The sequence below is a fragment of the Penaeus monodon genome, unplaced genomic scaffold (assembly GCF_015228065.2).
Source record: "Penaeus monodon isolate SGIC_2016 unplaced genomic scaffold, NSTDA_Pmon_1 PmonScaffold_366, whole genome shotgun sequence".
Classification (NCBI taxonomy): domain Eukaryota; kingdom Metazoa; phylum Arthropoda; class Malacostraca; order Decapoda; family Penaeidae; genus Penaeus; species Penaeus monodon.
This window is the reverse complement of record NW_023658406.1, coordinates 36,937-46,656: the sequence shown is the minus strand read 5'-3', so window position 1 is coordinate 46,656 and position 9,720 is coordinate 36,937.

The window sequence follows — 9,720 nt, the reverse complement described above, 5'->3', positions numbered from 1 at the left end:
GATTTTTGCTGTGATATACAGAATAATAGCCACGTATATAGATATATTTGTGTTTTGGATGCTTGTTGGGATTATGGATCCTGATATAAGCCACATCTGGGGAATGGACTATAGGCCAAAAGTCTGTACTTGTTGGGTTTTTATTTCCCTCTGGTGGATTCTCTAACAGAATTTTGGGTCTACCAAATGTTGTGCACGGGAAATGTTACAGATTCTGATTTACTTGGATTTCGGATTTAGATCTGTTGAATACCAAAGGAAACTGTTCCTACCATTTACCTCAGATCCTGTTTTGCAGCAAATGTTATGTTGATGAGGGAATTATGAAGTAGGCTTACCTCGATTGGAGGGCTGTAGAGAATTTAGAATATGATTAGATAAAACCCTGCTTAAAAACATATTCTATGTGTTTATGTTTTGAAGAGAGGGAATAATTGAAGGAAGTTCTCATCCTACTTATTATATGACTCATCATCCAGTTGTCAAAGAAGTAGTTCTTCAACAAAGATTAGACCAGTTTTTGATGCTTCTGCAGCTAGTTACAATGGCATTTCTTTATATCATTGTCTTGAGTCTGGTCTTCATTTAAATCCAGATCTTGTGAAAGTATCAATTCGTTTCAGAAGGTGGATGGTTGCTTTTGACTTTTTGATATTACAAAGGCATTCTTGCAGATTTGAGCTCGGCAAGAACCCCGAGATGTTTATCGCATTCTATGGAAATGCAAAGACTCCATTAGAATTATGAGGTTTTTTCATTTTTCCCTTTGGTAATACAAGTAACCTATTCTTGCTATATACAACTATTAAATATTACTTAAAATCTTTCATAATACAGAAGTCATAGAAGAATTAAAAGAAAACCTTTATGTGGATGATTGGCTGTCAGAGGAGGACAGTGCAGAAAAAGCTTGCAATAAGTTTAAAGAACTCAGAGTATTTTAGCTTTAGCAGGGTTTTCTCTTTCTAAATGACATTCAAATGGGAAATTATTGACTATAATGTTTAATGACAATATGATCATGGTGAGGAAAATGAAGTGGTTATCCTTAAAAGACCAGTTTGTTGTTTGAAGGTTTTGATTTAGATTGGAGATACAATTGATGTTGCTACAAAGAGCAGTTTTTAATCACATAACCAAGCTTTTTGACCCACTTGGTTTGATTAGTCCCTTTGTCATGTATGCTTGATTAGGGAAAGAAGTACTACCTAAAAAGTGCAAACAAGCATTGTGTTAAGAGTATTGCATCTCAGATGGGTTAATGGTTAAAACAAATGGCTAGACACCAAAGGTCATATAACACTATAGTAAAGTATTGTGGTGAAAGGTCATATGCAGCTCTGATATACTGGAAGATTAATCATTTCTGTTTTCCAGAAATTTCTTGGAGAGGGTTGTCTGGTTTAGAACTTCATGCCTTTGGTGATGCTTCGGAGAAAGGGTATGGAGCTTGTGTGATTTTGAGAGTTCCCTTTGTGGATGGAACATAACAGGTGTCATTTGTAGTAGCAAGGTGAAGGGTAGCAGCACCAAAAAAAGGGTTACATTACCCAGAGTTGCTTAGTGCATTGCTTTATGCTAGGCTCTTAGATTTTGTGAAGTCTGCACTCTATCTTGATAAGACTGTAGCTTATTGCTGTTGGACAGACTCAAAGGTTGCACTTGCATGGATAAAAGGGTAATCCTTGGTGATGGAAAGTGTTTGTGTCAAATAGAGTTGTTGAAATTCAGAGTCTAACCTCCCCATGCCACTGGTACCATTGTCCAGGGAAGGGAAGTCCTGCAGATTTTGTTCCTAGAAGGGAGTTAACTGACCCACTTGTAAAATCTGGTTTATGGATAAATGGCCCTTGGTTGTCTGAACCTTTAACCGTATGTGATAAAAAAAAAAAAAACTAGAGTTGCCTATAGAAGAAAGTTACAGTGAAAAGAACATTTCTTGTGTATCTGTGACCACTCCTGCATATGGAGTCATATTGATAAAGCTTATCATGGTTATGAGATTTATAAATAATGCCCTACCTCATTCTGTGAAAATATCAGGTCCCTTGTCTTCTGGTGAGTTGGCCACGACCAAATTGTTTTCCTGTGTAGAGAAAGAGAATTTTGCTCAGGAAATTGCAGACTTGAGAAAAGGTAAAGCTCCTGCAAGGAGTTCTCCTGTGTGTGGACTAGATCCCTATGTAGATAATGAAGGCCTGTTGAGAATTAAAGAACGTTTGGAGAATGCAGACTTAAGTTTTGAAAGCAACTTTCAAGTCATGTTGCTATGCTCTTGGTTCAATTTCAGCCTATTTTTCTGAACCATGCTGAAGTATCCACCATCCATCAACATTAAGAAGCAACTACTAGATAGTGAGTCAGATAAATTACTAAAACTGTTTGCAGTGAGTGTGTTAAGTACAGGGGGTATGATTCCAGGGCTTGTAGTCACCCTGCTGCACCTCTACCAGTATTAAGAGTTAAGATTGCTCCTCTCTTTACTATGACAGGTCTTGATTACGCTGATCCTCTTTTGTGTTGAATTGCCTTCCAAGAAATTGTACATTTTGTTGTTTACATGTGCAGTAGTAAGAGCAGTTCACCTTGAACTTACTGATTCCTTATCTCTCTGTGATTGCATGCTTGCTATACATAGATGTACAGGAGGAAGAGGCATTTCTTCTGTTTTTTACTCAGATGATACTAAAACCTTTTTGGGTGGCTCGTTGACTTCAGCAAGAATATGGTCCACTAACTCCTCAGTGGAAATTCATTGTTCCCCGTTCTCCATACTGGGGAGGTTAGTGGGAGTGTTTGATGATAATGTTAAGACTGCTTTGAGGAAAACAGTAGGTGTTAAATGTCTGTCAGGAAGTGAGCTTGAGATCACTCTGTGAGAAGCTGAGGCTTGTATAAATTCTAGACCTTTAGCCTTTGTTGAAGATAAACCTGATGTTTCAAATCCTTTGACTCCTTCACTCTCTTATTGGGCATAATGCTGGACTCCAACTTGAGGTTAGCGACCAACCTTCATATGTTTCAGGAAAGGATTTAATTGTCCGTGTAAGTGTTCCCCAGCAGCAGCTTGATAAGTTTAGGAAATTATGGAGCAGTGAATATAAGAAACTTGTCACCTGTTGTGAAGGGCTTTGTGCAAAATTATAATGTAAAGAGAGGTGCTTGTCAGAGAAGACCATTAGGTGGTGTTACAGAAGTATTCCCAGGTAAGGATAAAATCAGTAGGAGTGTTAGGGTCCAGTGCAGAAGTTGCATGATCTTGAAATGTATAGTACTCTGTATGAAGATTCTAAAGAAAGTATGAGAGTCTACTTCAGAAGAAAATATTAGACCATCATTTTCTGGAAACAATGAAAACAGTGCCTCATGAAGAGAACATTTTAAAATCTACTTCCTATAATCGATGGTGCCATGCAGTAAGAGCGAATTCAGTATTATGTGTGAGTTTTTAAGTGCAAACTCTGAAGAGAAATGTCTTATTTTTCTCTCTCAGGATTTGATGCTCAAAACACTACATTTTCAGTGTTTACCCACAGTTCTTTTGTTATTTCTGAATGAAATATCTATATTTTTGTTGACTAGAGAGTAAGTTTTCTAAATGTGCATTGGTGCAATATATCTTTCATATAATTTTAAACTATCAGAGTACTTATTTTCCATATATGTTTTTTGTGTAACTATTGAAAATAAACACCACTACTTGGCATTGCCAGGTCAGCACATGTTTCATTCAGCTCCTGCAACCCTCACTCCTTGTTAATTAATATGGGTCTTGTGAGACCTCACACATACTTTACTGTGGTTCTTATTTATTAACAGCTTATATTTCCCTGCTTTGTTTTCTTCTAAAACCTTTTGCTCTGTATGGTTTAAAAGAGGCACTTTGCTTGTGTACAAGGCACTAGCCCATAAGCGATAACTTTGAATGTGTCGTCCTGAGAGTCTTATCTGATACAGTCCCCCCCCCCTCTCTCTCTCTCTCTCTCTCTCTCTTCTCTCTCCCCTCTCTCTCTCTCTCTCTCTCTCTCTCTCTCTCTCGCACGCACGCACGCACACGCACACAAAAAATTCGATGAAGCCTCAAGTTCTTTTCATGGTAAACTAAGGCAAATACTCCCATCCCTGGTGGAGGGGTAAGGGGTGAAGTAAAGGATAGGGGGTTATGGAGGACAAGGGTAGGACCACAGAGGGGGAAACTGAGGTAGACTCTGCCAATGATACTTTCTTATTTTGGGTAGAGGGTGGGGCATGGTCTAGCTGATTTACGTGATTGGTAGGTGGAGCTACAGAATGTCTAGGACAATATATGGAGTCTAAAAAATGGAGCCAGAACAGAATATGGGATCACTCAGCAGCAACTAACATAAAATGGAATTATGATGCCAACATTGGTGTCACAGTGTATTCTACTGGCACTTCATGACACCAAAAACCTGCATCAACTTATAAAATGAGTTAATAAACAAAATATAGTACCAATATTTCTTCTAAAAATGCAGAGGAGTTCAGGGAGGACACTCATAAGAAATCAAAGATCAAATCAAAGTACTTCCATATACAATAAATAGTAAGGTTTACTACCATCCCCACCAAGACCATGGCATTTGCCAGGTCTTTGGTTTCAATATGAACATTTCTACCGAGGGAAGCAGTTGCTTTCCATTTGCACAAATCGAGGCAAATAAGAAACCGAAAAGCATTTGTAGTTTATTTGCTCATATTGCTTTTCTATATGCATGTCCAGATGTTCCTTTGCCTTTATATGTAAACAGAGGGATCGTAACTTTTTTTTTTTTTTTTTGATGCATTTTATTTATCTATTTACTGAAAATTTTCAGCCATATCAACATCTAAGGTCATTAGTGGTGTATTCAAATATAGGGATAGCATAAGGCTTGGGGGTAAAACCCACAGGTAAGGAAGTTTCTACATGACATCAAAGGTCATATGGCGCTATGGTAGAGTACAGTAGCGAAAAGGGTTAAGAATAAGTTAATGATTAGGGTAAAGTTACAAGTTGAACAGTACTAGGAGGGTAGTGTGGTAGTGAAAAGAATAGAGATGGGGCATAGCATAAAATAAAGGTTGTCAATACCAATCCCCAATTATCATTTTGTCTCTTCCCCACATTCCCTTTATGTCTCATCCATACTTATCAATCAGAAAACACCTTATGTCACACCTCCCTTTCAAACCAATGTCCCTTGCACAGTTATCCGTATCTTCCTTCATCGTTGGATCACAGTGATTTCAGTCTACTTCTCCCCTTCCCACCCCATTGACTTTGTTGCTTTTGAAAATCTAATTTCCCAACTTCAACCACCTTTCCTCATAGTTGGTGACTTTAACTGCCACCACACTCTATGGGGTGATTCTGTCACAAACTCCCGAGGCCAATCTCTAGAGCGCTTCCTCTCCACAGCTGACCTTACTATTCTAAATTCAGATCGCCCCACACACTTTGATACACGCACGCAATTTTTTTCATGCATTGACCTCTCTCTATGTTCCCCTTCTTTTCATTTAGATTTCCACTGGTCAGTCTTAGACCACTTTCCCTATAGTGACCACTTTCCAGTTCTCCTGTCTCCTACTTCATACGTACCACTCCCTAACTCCCCACGCTGGTGCTTTGATAGAGCCGACTGGCATACTTTCACTTCACTCTCTGCTATTCATACCCCTCCATCCTCCCTCACCTCCATTTCAGAAATGATACAAATACATGTCTTAAGAGCTGCACATACAGCTATCCCTCGAACCTCAAGACCATATACCTCCAAATGTGTTCCATGGTGGAATTCTGATTGCACTAAAGCACTTCGCTTAAAACGTGCAGCCTGGAACAGTTACCGCTACAAGAGAGGTACTCCAAATCAACTATCAGCCCTTATCTCCTTTAAAAGAGCATCTGCCTATCTTCGTCGTACAATCCGGAATAGTAAAACAAATAGCTGGCGAAATTATGTTTCATCAATTACATCCTCTACATCTATCTCAAATGTTTGGTGCCGAATTCATAAACTATCAGGCAAACATACCCCCATCCTGCCCCTGTCCTCCATATTCGAAATACCCTCATTTCTGATCCTCTCCAAGTCGCTAATGAACTGGGTGATTATTTCAGCCAGGTCAGTAGTGGTTCTCACCTTTCTCCACACTTCTCTTCTATTAAGACCACCAGAGAACGTACCCCCATTACCTTCACCCCATCCTCTGCTGAGTCCTATAATGCCCCATTTTCTTCCTCTGAACTCATTACTGCCCTACAATCGTGCCGTAACACTCATGAAGGCCCTGACGGTATTCACTACCGTATGCACCGGCAACTCCCATCTTCCTCCTTATCCTTCCTATTAAAAATTTACAACCACATATGGACATCAGGAAATTTCCCTTCTAATTGGCGAGAAGCTCTTATCCTTCCCTTCCTGAAACCCAATAAATTGGGTACCCTTCCTCAAGACTATCGCCCCATCGCACTAACTAGCTGCTTGTGCAAACTATTAGAGCGAATAGTGAACTTCCGCTTAATGTGGTGTCTTGAATCTCACAATCTTCTCTCTCCTTCCCAATTCGGTTTTCGCCGTGCCAGAAGCTCAGCTGACCCCCTTGCTCATTTTGAGACATATTACATCTGCATTTGCACGCCATGAATCCGTACTAGCTATTTTTTTTTATCTAGAAAAAGCATATGATACGACATGGCGGTACCATATTCTCCAACAATTGTCCTCTCTAGGCATACGTGGAAACATGGGTGTCTTCATAAAGTCCTTCCTCTCCCAACACACTTTCCAGGTCAAAATCGCCTCTGCCACATCATCTTTCTTTCCCCAAATCGAAGGTGTCCCACAAGGCAGTGTGCTCAGTACCACTTTATTCCTTCTTGCTGTTAATGATATTGTCTCAGTTATACCACCAGGAGCCCGGTCATCACTATATGTTGATGATTTAACCATCTATGCCTCTGACAAATCCATACCAAATCTCTACCAATTTCTTCAATCTGCAATCTCATCAGTATCTTCCTGGGCCACAAACCATGGCTTCTGCTTCTCTACCTCTAAATCTTTCTCCATTCTTTTCTCTCGCTCACGTGTAGGTCCCCTACCCCCACTCTTCTTATATGGCACTCCACTCCAATGCCGTTCCTCTGGCAAATTCCTAGGTGTCATTTTTGACTCCAAACTGTCCTGGCGAGACCATATCTACACATTAAAGAAAAAGCTCTCCGCCGTCTTCGAATCTTAAAACTCTATCCCATATATCATGGGGCTCAGATCGCAAAACTCTCCTTCATCTTCATGTTACTTTGATCCTCTCCACTCTTGATTATGGATGCCATATCTACTCCTCTTTCCTCAACTTCTCTCCTTGCCCATCTTGATACAATCCATCACTGTGGTCTTCGCTTAGCACTAGGTGCCTTTCGCTCCTCCCCAGTTGAGAGCCTGTACACTGAATCAGGCATACCATCTCTATCTCGACGTCGTGCCCTTCTCTCTCTCCGATGCTATTATCTATTCCACCAATTTTCCCTCACTAAACTAACTATCCCACAACCCTACTTCTTACCTTAGCTTCATCTCCACGATTACCTACTCCTTTCTCCACTCGCATGGATAACCCCCCTCTCCCATTCCCCTTTCCCCCATTTCCAACCTCTCCCGTTCTCTGTCCATTCCATCCCTCCATGGCTTATACCTCACCCCCATATTTGCTCTTCTGTTTTCCCCGACCCACCAAAATCAAATATCCCTCCTACTGTCCTTCTCACACATGTCCTTGACCATGTCTCCAATCATTCCTCTAGTATTCACGTATATACTGATGGCTCCAAATCCACCTCCTGTGCTGCTTTTGCAGTAATCTTCCCAACTCGTACTTTCAAATACTCCCTTCCTCCTGAATCCAGTGTCCTTACTACAGAACTGTATGCACTCCTTTTTGCTCTAAAACACATATACTCACTCTCCTCTTCCTCTTTTACAATTTTTACTGACTCCCGTAACTCATTAACTCTCATAAAGTCAATACACACCACCAACCCACTTGTTTGTAAGATCCAGAACTGGTTGTTCTACCTGTCCACACGCCATAAAACAATCAAATTTTGCTGGGTGCCCAGCATGTTGGAATCCCGCATGAACAGGCAGATACACTAGCACGCCACGCCTCTATGTCCACATCATACCAACCACGCTTCTCACGTATCCCAGCCACGGATTATTACCCCACACTTTAAGACCTTCTTGTATAATCGATGGCAATCTTTTTGGTCAAGCCTCCGCACTAATAAAATTTCATTCTGTAAAACTATCAATCTCCTCCTGGTCAACTCCATTTCATCGGAACAGACGTTGGGAGACCGCTCTCGCCCGATTATGCATTGGCCACACCCGTCTAACACACTCCTATCTGATGTCACAATCTGATCCACCCTTATGTTCCTTATGTAATGTTCCCCTTTCAATCCCACACATCCTATTGTCGTGCCCACGTTTTGAAACAACCCGTACCTCTACTTTCCCCCACCTATCCTCCCTTCACCGGCCTCCCAACCTATCAGACATCCTTTCAGAATCCCACACTTTCTGCTTCAACAACCTATTCTCTTTCCTCAAACGCATACATATCCTTCATCTAATCTAACTCCTTACCACACCCGACCCTAACCCTTTCACTCACCAATTCCTTTGCCCAGCTTAGACAACTAATCACTCAACCACCCTTCCCTAACATTAACTATAGTGCTACATGACCTTAGATGTCTAGCACATTTCTCTTGCTTTTAACCATTAACCATTAACCAACCAATAAAGGTTGTTAGAAGGGAAGGGAGTTAAGGGGATAAAAGGGGAAAAGGAAAGAGGAAAATACCATGCAAAACTTGAGGCAAGGGCCGAGAACCAAGGTAGGGGTGATCCCCCACATTGGGCCTCAGTCTGCATCTCTTAAGCACCCCCATGACAACAAGAAGCAAGTGATTGGGAGGGTTATTTAACTTATATTTTTAAAGAAATTTCAAGCTAATTTGTATTTGCATTATACTAGTCAAACACCATATTAGTTACCTGTATGCACTCAAGCCACTAATGCAGATGTGTTGTTTGTACAAGATGTGTTAAACAAGGCTTTCTATTTTTTAAGAATTTTCAAAACATGGACTTTAGTTCTCTCCCACCCACTCCCTTGCTTGTTTCCAAGGGGGGGGGGGGGAGCTTAGGAAGTTGAGACTGAGGCCTAAGGTAGGGACCTCAGCCCTCGCCTCTACTAATTTTGCAGGGTCTTTTCTTCTCCCTCTTTCCTTTTTCTTCTCTTCATCCCCTTCTGTTCACTTATCCAAATCGTTAATTCATATTTACCCTTTTCACCAACAATACTTTACCATAATGCTGTGTAACTGTTTATGCCTGGTACATTTGTTTTGATTATTGACCATTTTGGAAATCCAAAAACATTGCATTACTGAACCAAAAACCTACCCAGGGGTTATACATCCAAGCCCCACCCTTTCACTATATTTTGTACATGCCACTAATGACCTTAGATACTGACGTATTGACGTGGCAGAAAATTTTCAATAAATGAATAGTTTTATCAGTCATTGCTAAAGATTATGGCATTTACATAGTCTAATCCATAAAACAACAAAAGACTTCAACAATCGAAAGTTGTACTGAATACATACAGAATTTGTTATGAAAAGAAAAATAG